This window comes from Chelonoidis abingdonii, chromosome 21 (genome assembly GCF_003597395.2).
Source record: "Chelonoidis abingdonii isolate Lonesome George chromosome 21, CheloAbing_2.0, whole genome shotgun sequence".
Lineage (NCBI taxonomy): Eukaryota > Metazoa > Chordata > Testudines > Testudinidae > Chelonoidis > Chelonoidis abingdonii.
In genome coordinates, this window is record NC_133789.1 from 14,524,359 (window position 1) to 14,535,377 (window position 11,019).

At 46.9% G+C, this 11,019-nt stretch overlaps 1 protein-coding gene across 1 annotated transcript in view; it reads left to right on the plus strand.

Annotated features, from left to right (window-relative positions):
* The window catches only part of MYO1D (myosin ID), a 351,948-nt gene that overhangs the window by 232,481 nt on the left and 108,448 nt on the right, over nt 1-11,019 (plus strand). The window lies entirely within an intron of this gene.

The window sequence follows — 11,019 nt, forward strand, 5'->3', positions numbered from 1 at the left end:
CTGGCATCTACACAAAAAGGAAGAAAGAAAAAGTAAAAAGAGTCAAAGAAGCCACGACATAGCACCCCCAATGATCCTCGACGAGTCAGCAAAGCAGATTTTGACCTCACCTAAGCCGGAACTGACTCGGCCAGGATCCCGCCGGACAACATTAGACCCACTGAGGGGGAAAGGAGTCTAGGAGAGCTGGCTGTATTTAAAGCCTGATTGCCGAGCGCCAATCTGGCCATTCTTGAAAACCTCGTGGCAATCGAGGATGCCCAGATTGACTGGAAAAGGCATCCAGGTAGTGCCCATCTTTGAAAAAGGGAAGGAGGAGGATCCGGGGACTAACAGGCCTATAGTCAGCCTTACCTCAGTTTGAAAAATCAATCGTGGAGCAGGTCCAAGGAATGCCTTTTGAAGCACGTAGAGGAGAAGAAAGTGATGAGGAACAGTCGCCTTGGTGAAGTCATGCCTGGACTAACCTAATTGCCTTCTATGAGGAGATAACTGGGTCTGTGGATGAGGGGAAAGCAGTGGATGTTTAATTGTTCTTTGACTTTAGCAACAGGCTTTTTGATATGGTCTCCACAGTATTCTTTGCCAGCTAGTTATGTAATGGGCTGGATGAATGGACTATTAAGGAATGTGGGAAAATTGGAAGAGTCCGGCAAGAGGGGCAACAAAAAGTATTAGGGGGCTGGAGCCCATGACTTATGAAAGAGAGGCTGAAGGAACTGGTCATTGATTAGTCTCAGAAGAGAAGAATGAGGGGGAGATTTGTATAGCTGCTTTAACTACCTGAAAAGGGGTCGCAGGTTCCAGTGGAGGTGGTTTAGGTTGATATTAGGAAAACGTTTTCACTAGGAGGTGTGAAGGCACTGCATGGGTTACCTAGGGAGGGTGGTGGAATCTCCTTCCTTAAAAACCTCTAAGGTTCGGCTGACAAAGGCTGGCTGGGATGATTTAGTTGGGAATGTCATACTTTGAGCAGGAGTTGAACTAGATGACCTCCTAAGGTCCCTTCCAACACTGATATTCTATGATAATTCCAAGAGGGGACTGTGTAATCAGTTTCCCCTTCACCCCCAGATATACTCTCGACATACCATTGGAAGTGGTGCAGAACAAGCAGCATCACCTACTAGATCTTCTATGCACATTGGTACTGGCCAGGGTGGCCCTACCAACCAACAAGGACATTCTGCAACTGGCACGCATTGTGTAGCATACGTTGGCCACATGCTACCACTCCCTCCCCCCAAGGGGACAGACAAAAATTACCTAAAGGTCTGAGTTCCTGTTATCTCATCCTCCGCCCAACTCCCTGGTGATTCAGGCTGCTACAGAGCGGGTTAAATAACTGCACACACACTCCACCACAACTGACAAGAAGGGTAAGGAACTGGACCTAATTGGTCACAAGGTCTTTTCGGCCAGCCTCCAGTTCCGGATCTCTAACTACCTGGCGCCAATGGCCAAATACGACTTCTTATACTATGGACAGATGGCAAAATCTGCAGATAAACTACGTCAACAGGATTGTTCTGAATTCCAAGATAGTCTAGAGGAAGGCAAATTGGTCGCTAAGTCCATATTACAGGATGCGGTTGATACAGCAGACACATGCTCTCATGTTTTGGCAACTGGAATCATTATGAGGGAATCCTGGTTACTCTGCACAGGTTTCCTTAGGGAAGTAGAGGAAATGATTTAAGTATCTCCCTTTTGACAAATCACAGCTCCTCAACCAAAAGACAGATGACTCCTTGCACTCATTAAAAGATTCTCGAGCCCCCTTAAAAGCCTTAGGTGTATATATACCTCAGCACCAAAGCAAAAGTTTTGTTGCCCACTGCCTACGCAAAATTAAAGAACTCTCCAGTTCTACCACCAGCAGGCCTACGAACCTTCCCAGAAACACCGTAAGGTTCACAGAGCATGTCTATCTGTTCCAAGAGTACAATCCTCCACATAGCACCGTCTGCGCCTAAGCAATATTTCTGATTGCAACTAGAGAGTCATCAATCACTTTGCACCTCAACACTCTGGCTAACCACCCCATTCGGGGTCTTTCTCAAACTCTTTCTGTATGATTACAATGGACAAGTGGTCCTGGATTTCATTTAGTGCAGCTATACAATCGAGTTTGTGACACCGCCTCCCCCATCCCGATTCCATTCCAGGGATCACTCTCTTGCCCCAGAGGTGGAGTCTCTCCTGCAATGAGGAACAGTGGAACCAGTCCCTGCAGCCCTTCAAAGCATGGAATTCTACTCCAGCTACTTATTGGTACCCAACAAGAAGGGAGGATGGAGACCAATCTTGGATCTCATACACACGGTTACCAACCCTCCCAGTTTTGCTGGGAGTCTCCCAGAATAAGGCTCTATCTCCCAAAGGCTACTGCAGCCAATCTGGGAGATTTTAGGCACTAAAAGTCTGGTGGCGCAGCAGGGCTAAGGCAGGGTCCCTGCCTGCCCTCGCCCTGCTCCACTCCCAGAAGTGGCCAGCATATCCCTGCAGCCCCTTGGGAGGAGAGGGGGTCTCCGTGCGCTACTCTCGCCCCAAGCACTGACTCCGCAGCTCCTATTGGCTGGGAGCTGCAGCCAATGGGAGCTGCAGGGGCAGAGCCTGCAGGAGCAGACACGGGGAATGCGCAGAGACCCTCTATCCCTCCACACCCCCAGGGGCCGCAGCAACTATGCACTGACTCTACAGTTCCCATTGGCTGGGAACTGAGGCCAATGGGAGCTGTGGGGATGGTGCCTGTGGGCAGGGGCAGCACAAGGAGACCCCTCTGGCCCTCCCAAACTAGGAGCCACTGCCAGAGGGATGTGCCAGCTACTTTCAGGAGCCACCTGAAGTAAGCGCCAACCTCCTGTCCCAGCCCAGAGCCTCCACCTCACACCTCCTTCTGCATCCAAACTCCATCCCAGAGCCCACATCCACTCCTGCCCCAAGCTCATCCCAGAGCCCCCTCCCACACTCCAAACCCCCCAGCCCAGAGCCTGCACCCCCTTCCCCACCCTAGCCTCCTGCCCCAGCCAGGTGAAAGTGAGTGAGGGTGGGGGACAGCAAGCGATGGAGGAAGGGGGACTGGAGTGAGTGTGGGTGGGGCCTCAGAGAAGGGATGGGGCAGGGGTGGGGCAATCGTGCTTGGGTTTGTGCAATTACACAGTTGGCAGCCCTAACTCACACGCCTCAACCTTTACATTCTCAAACCGAAGTTCCGCATGGTCACACTTGCGGCTATCATCCCCTCACTAGAAAAAGACGTGGTTTACAGCTCTCAATATTCAGGATGTCTACTTCCCATATCAACATACACACATCACAGAGATGGTTCCTGAGGTTCATGGTGCATCCTTGACACTTTAAATACAAGATCTTCCTGTTCAGACTAACCATTGTCCCACGTCTTCAGAAAAGTTTCCTCTGTGGTAGCGGCTCACATCCAGCAACAAGGAGTCGTTGTCTTCCCTTTCCTAAACAACTGACTGCTGGCGGCACAATCCAGAAAAGAAGCTTGGGAATTGATGTCCCAACTTATTCTACTCCTCTTCTCCTTAGGAATGAGCATCAACGTCAAAAAAAATGATTTTGCGCCCTACATGATCCCTAGAATTCATAGGTGCACACATCGATGCAGCCTCCACACACACCTGTCTGCCAAAAGACAACAGGTTCCAGAGCTTACTGGACCTGATTGCCTTAGTGACTTCCAGTGTCTCAGTCTCAGCCAGAACTTGCCTTCCCTCCTTGATCACGTGGCAGCATGCACGTAAATCACACTGTTCGCTCATTTACACCTCCACTGTCTACAGCTCTGGCTACAGAGGGTCTGCTCCCCCATATGCCAGTGCGTGTACACCATTCCACCATTCCCTTCAGTGATGGACAAACACTCCAGGTTTGCTCAGGAATGCCCTTCCTCTTGTCTTCAACAATTGCTACAATTATAATGAACGCGTCACTCGAAGGCCGAGGCAACCCCTTGGGAGACTGCATGACACAAGGCACTTGGACTGCCCAAGAAGCCAGGATGCATATCAACATCCACGAACTACAAGTGCTACACAAGGCATGCCATGCATTCTTAACAGCTATCTGTTCTTGTCACGTCCTCGCCATGTTGGACAACACCACTACGGTCTAGTATATAAACAAGCAAGGGGGCACATGGTCCCCAGCACTGTGTGCAGAAATGGTACGTCTCTGGAAATGATGCATACCACATCATATCCTCTTGTCCACAGCCTACCATCCAGGAGCCCAGAATGTGATTGCCAGTGCCCTCACAGACACTTTGCAATTGACCATGAATGAGAGTTGCACAACATGCTAGTTGCGGACATTTTTGGCCACTGGGGAACTCCAGTCAGGGACCGATTTGCATCTCACACCAACACTAAGTGCATCCAGTACTGCTCCAGGAAAGGACTCAGTGCCCACTTGAAGGGGGATGCCCTGATCATCAACTGGTCAGAGTGGACCAGCTATGCCTTTCCTCCACTGCCATTCCTACCACACTTTCACAGACTCAGGCAGGAGAGGGTGATGGTCATCCTGATCACCCCATATTGGCCTTGCCAGTTCTGGTTCCCTCTTCTTCTCCACGTGTTGACACATCCCCCACTCCCACTATCAATGTTTCTGAACCTATGGATGCAACACACTGGCAAACTCAGACACCCCGATCCAAGGGCGCTCCACCTGACAGCTTGGTTTTTGGATGGACACCCCCACTATCGCAGGAATACTCGCTGGTGGTTTGCGATAGCCTCTCCAGTGGCAGAAGGGGCTCCACAAGGTGATCCTACCAGGCCAAATGGGCTTGTTTCAATGCCTGGGCCAAACATATAGGTTTTGGCCCTGAAGCAATGGGCATCCCTGTGCTATTAGATTCTCTTCTCTCTCTAAAGGCCCCAGGCTCACTCTCAGCTCCATCAAAATGCATGTAGCAGCCATTAGTGCCTTCCACCCTCCTGTGGAAGGGCATTCTGTCTTCACCCACCCCTTAACTGCCAGATTCTGGAAGGGCCTTGTATGCAAATATCTGCCCATCTGGACTGTCACTCCTCATTGGAACCTCACCCTGGTCCTCACATTATTAATGAAGCCCTCCTTGAAACCTCTGTCCTCCTGCTCTCTTTCTCTTCTAAGAAAGTAGCTTTCCTGGTCATAGGTACCTCTGCAAGATGTTTGGTGAACTGGGGGCTATGATGGCAGATCCCCCTTACACCACATTCCATAAGGATAAGGTATCACTGTGCTTGCATCCCAAGTTTTTACCAAAGGTGTCTTCCTTCCACACTCCCCAAACGAGGACTAGTGGCTTCACTCCCTTGATGTGCATACGGCCCTGGCCTTTTACCTAAAGGGACAAAGCCATTCTGGAAGTCTGCCAGACTGTTTGATTGACCTTGAAAACCTCTAAGGAAGGAGATTCCACCACTGTCCTAGGGAACCCAGTCCACTGCTTCACCGCCCTCCTAGTGAAAAAGCTTTTCCTAATTCCAACCTAAACCTCCCCCACTGTAACTTGAGACCATTACTCCTTGTTCTGTCATCTACTACCACTGAGAACAGTCTAGATCCATCCTCTTTGGAACCCCCTTTCAGGTAGTTTCAGGCCCAAACTGGTCAGGTACTCCAGTGATGCGCTCACCCAAGCGAATAGAGGGAATGATCTCGTTCTCGATCTGCTGATAGTGCCCCATTATAAGCCAAATGCAGTTAGCCTTTTTAGCATAAAGGCACATGTTGATCATATCCAGCTTCTCGTCCATGTAACCTAGGTTCAAAAGAGCGCGTACACTAATAGATGAAACGTGGAGTCGTTTTTGTCAAATATATACAGATGAGTCCAAAAAAGAAAAAATGGTGTGGCATATTGTACACCAATTGGGATTATACATCTAAAAGAATATCCGATTCATAGCTGTTGAAGACAGCCGAACTATAGCGATATGCTGTGTAATTGATCTGGGATGCTGTCAGCGGCAGTCATTTTTTCAGTTCACGCTCGGCCTTCGGCATTAAAGGATGTTCAGTATACAGAGTGATTTGATTCCTGGTGCAAGTGTGGAGACACTAGGGCAGAGGTCTTCTTGACCTGCTGTCACAACAGGAGAACTAGTAGGGGAAAGAAGTGGATGGGAACTTGGGAGCAGTGATCAGGGAGATGGTTGAGTTCGGATCCTGACACAGGAAGACGGAGCAGCAGACTATTGGACCCTGGATTAAGAAAAGCAGATTGACTCCTCAGAGAACTGTGGACAGGATCTCTTGGTAAGAATAAGTCGGGGGGAGGAGTCAGGAGAGCTGCTGTTTTTAGAAATCCTTATGAGTGGCAGGAACAAGCCATCCTCATGTGTTAAAAAGAATATAAGTATTGCAGGCACCAGCTTGATTAACACTGAAATCCTTGCTGATCTTAAACGCAAAAAGAGCTTCCAAGAAGTGGGGAGATTAGACAAATGACGGAGGAGTATAAATATTGCTCAGGCATGCAAAGAGTGAATCAGGAGAGCCAAATCACACTTGGAGTTGCAGCTAGCAAGTGTTAACAAGTACAAGGTTTCTAGTATGTTAGCAATAGAAGGTGGTCAGGAGTTTGGGCCCTTATGAATGAGGAGGTAACCTATGACAGGATGTGGAAAAAGCTATGTACTCCAATGCTTTTTTTGCTTGTTTGACAACAAGTCAGCTCCCAGACTGCTGCATGGGGCAGACACGCGGAGAGGAGGTGACAGCCTCTTTGTGGAGAAGAAAGTGATTTCAGGATTCAAGAAAGCTGGATGAGCAAATCCATGGGCGGATGCACTGGCTCCAGGTGCTAAAGAGTTGGCGGATGTGATTGTAGGCATTGGCCATATTTTTGAAATCATTGCGATCGGGGGACGGATGACTGAAAAGAGTCTATGTAGTGCCACATCTTTAAAAAAGGAGGGAGCTCGGGGAACTACAGGCCGTTGCCTTACCTGTCATGGAACAATCATCATGGAGCAGGTCCCTCAAGGAATCCATTTTATTGAGCACTTAGAGGGAGAAGAGTGATCAGGACAGTCAAGCATGGCATTCACAAAGGAAGTCATGCCTGACTAACCCAATTACCTCTATTGATGAATAATGTGTAGTGGCTGGGGGGAAGAGGACATGTTCGTTCCGTTGACTTTGGCAAGTTGTGTATTCTGTGTCCCACAGTATTCTTACAGCAGTTAAAGAGTATGGGTGTAAAGGGCATAAGGTGAAGAAAGCTGGCTAGATCATCGGGCGCAGTGCGGTGGGATCAATGTCATGTCTAAGTTGGCAGCCGTATATCACGGGGAAGAAGGAGTGCCCAAGGTCAGTCCTGGGGTGGTTCTGTTCAATTCTTCATATAATCTGAGATGCGTGGATGCACCCTCAGCAAGGTTTGCACGTGACACTTAAGATGGGAGGGTGTAGATACGCTGGAGGGTAGGATAGAGATACAGGGACTAGACACTGGAGTTGAGCAAAAGAATTGACGAGGTTAGCAAGACAATGCGAGTCCTGCACTAGGACGAAAGAATTCCCAGTTCACTGTTACAGATTATGACGGTGGGCTAGGCGTAGTTTTGAGAAAGGACTAGTTTTACAGTGGCTACGAGAGTGGATAGGATGTCAACCTGTTGATTTATTGCTAAAAGGCTAACTGCATTTTGGTGATTAGTAGGGGCCATGCAGCAGGATCGGACAATTCATTCCCTCTATTCGACATTGGTGAGGATCACTGGGTCCTGTGCAGTTTTCGGGCCACACGCGAAGATGTGGAAAAATTGGAAAGAGTCCAGTGGAGGGCAACAAAAATGATTAGGGGACTGGAGCACATGACTTATGAGGAGAGGCTGAGGAAACTGGGATCGTTTAGTCTGCAGAAGAAAAGAATGAGGCAGGATTTGACAGCTGTCTCTTTTTACCCTTCCTTTTTTATAAAATCTAAAGCCATGTTTGAACATGCAACTTTCCATCCATAACTAATTTTCCCATGACTTAAAAGTTTTTTTCATTCAGCTTTTCCTTGTCTTTCAACTTCTGCATTCCCACACACTAACTCAGATGGCAAATTGAGTTCTAACATTGTGTGCTATAGTTCACCTATTGAATTCCCAACAGTCCTTGGGTATTTGGGCTTTCATCACTGCAGTTCCCATTAACGATGGACTAGAAGGTTAGGTTCAGTAGTTTCCTTCCTAGTGTACCCGGCATTTCACTAGCAGCTATCTGTAGCATGCATATAGGAGTTGTAATTAGTGCACTGTGTGCAATTCATAGTGCCTGACTTGTATTAAATCTAATTTTTTAAGTCTTGATTTTGATGCTGACCCAAAAGCTTGGTAGCCATAGTCAGTAACTGGTCTGACAAAGGCTCTGTAAACCAACTGCAGTGTTTCCTTATTCATCCCCAAATTAGTCCCAGAAAGACTTTTATGCAGGTTAACCCTTCCTGTATGTTTGTCTTTAACATAGTTTATATGATCTTTCCAAAGTAATTTAGTATCAAATATTATCCCTAAGCATTTAAACCTTTTAACAATGTCGCTTTGTTCTCCATACAGATACCAGCCCCCTTCTGTTTTCACCTTCATCCCTTTATACAGGTCCAGCCTGCTATTCCCAGCAGAATTTCATCTTCCGTTAGGCTTTATTGAGCCCTGGCTCTCCTCCAGGTGCGGCAATAAGGTTAATTGGCCTAATTTAACCTACTCTGCCTTGTGTGGGTTGGACAACCCATCACACACTGACATTGTGCTCTGCCTGTACACTGTCCTGAGGAATTTACATTTCAGAAGCAGCCTTAAAAATACAAACAAAAGCTTGAGTAGAGTTAATGCACTTTAGCAGTGACATGGAGTGAGTTACTTGAACAATTAATGCATACAGCTTTCTGCTCAGGATGCCTTCCAGTGCCACAGAATAGCACATACTACACAGAGCTCCCTCCAGAGGAGGTAGTGCTGAAAACTTAGTGCATTTTTAATGTTCCTTTTTCTAAACACGGCTATTGGCATCCATTCAGAGCTTTTTGATATTTAGGGTATGAAACAACAGCAGTTTCCGTCTACGAAGTCATCTTGCTACATGTGCATAGACAGGGGAAAAATCCTTTAAACACACGGTATAGTTTATACCACTGATGTACAAATCCCAAATTACATTGGAAATAGAATTCAATGCAGCTGTATGTCTTGCCATCTGTATTTGTGTAGCTCTACAAGCAAAGGTTATCAGTACTGCTGATCTTACTGTTGGTTTATTTCTCAACCAGAGCAGTGACTACCTGCTGTTCCAGGATCCTTTCCTCTCTAGCAAACAGATGGTCCTAAGTTGGCTGCCCTTACCATGGTTTCGATTCACCAGCAAGTCAGCATTATCAAGCTGTCAAAGGACCCATCTGCCCTGAGCAGCTGTTCTGGCATTTGCCTGTCTGTGTGCTGGGAACCTCAGCATTTCACCAATCTCAGACATATAAAATGTCTATTTCTGGTTTTATTTTGGGGGGTTGCAATTGATGCCATCTGGCTCTGGTTTTTAATCAAACGGATATTAAAAATCTTACACATTAAAAATCTGCTGTGGAAGTTATTGGACAGAAGAATGGACTTTTAGATTCTTTGACCTAGTTTGTCGATCTTACCTTAGGCTTTCAAAACATTGATTTTTGTTGCAGCATTTAAAAAAAAAGATTTAGGCAACGGCTCTGGGTAGAGACGCAAGTTATGGAATGAGCACAGAACCTGGGAGCAAGGAACTTTTTTTTTTAATTACTGTTCTTCCGCTGTCTATTGTAAGTCCTTGAGCCAGTCATTTGGGGCTTGTCTACACTAACACTTTCCAGCACTGCAACTTTCTCGCTCAGGGGTGTGAAAAAACACGCCCCCGCCCAGCACCGCAGATTTCAGTGCTGTAAAGCACCAGTGTCAACAGTGCACCAGCGCTGGGAGCTACGCCCCTCGTGGAAGTGGGTTTTTCAGAGCGCTGGGAGAGCTCTCTCCCAGCCCTCTGCCACGACTACACAAGCCACGTAAAAGCACTGCTGCAGCAGCACTTTAATGTTCCCAGTATAGACTAGCCCTGAATCTCTGTGCTGCAGTTGACCTGTCTTTGAAATGAAAATGATACTAACTGGTCTGAGTGTTTGAGGATTAATGAGTTAACATTTGCAAGGCTTTTGAAGATTAAAAGTACTTTAGTAGTGCTCAGTATTAGTCTAACAAGGTGATGTATTCACCTCTGTTTATAATGAGACACATTGTATGGGTTTCCTATCCTAAGTCTCCTTATAATTTCCAACAAAAAGACCTTAATTGGACCTGTTCCTGAAGCGTATGAACCAGCAGTTCATTTACAAACACAAGTTTCAGCTCTTCAGTGTCTCCTGACCCTATATTTCCTATTTTAAGAGCAATTTATTAAATATGAAACAAGATGCACTTTTTAAAAAGGCAACAACAACAAACTTCTCAACAAGATTTTCACTCGACTTTTTAATGGGGTGAGGTTCTACAATAAAATCATAGGGGCACCCAGCCTGCTAAGCCTGGATACTTTTCCACTGCTTCAAGCTTCCTGTTGAAATTTCCTGCTTATGCTCAAATAAATTTGTTAGTCTCTAAGCGTATGTCTACACTACGGGATTATTCTGATTTTACAAAAACCGGTTTTTTAAAACAGATTGTATAAAGTCGAGTGCACATGGCCACACTAAGCACATTAATTCGGTGGTGTGCGTCCATGTACCGAGGCTAGCGTCGATACCCACAGTGCAATGCTCCGGGAAGTTATCCTGTAGTTATCCCATAGTTCCTGCAGTCTCCCTCACCCATTGGAATTCTGGGTTGAGATCCCAATGCCTGATGGGCAAAAACAGTCTTGCGGGTGATTCTGGGTAAATGTTGTCACTCAATCCTTCCTCCGTGAAAGCAACGACAGACAATCATTTTGCGCCCTTTTCCCTCGAATTGCCCTGGCAGACGCCATAGCATAGCAACCATGGAGCCTGTTTTGCCT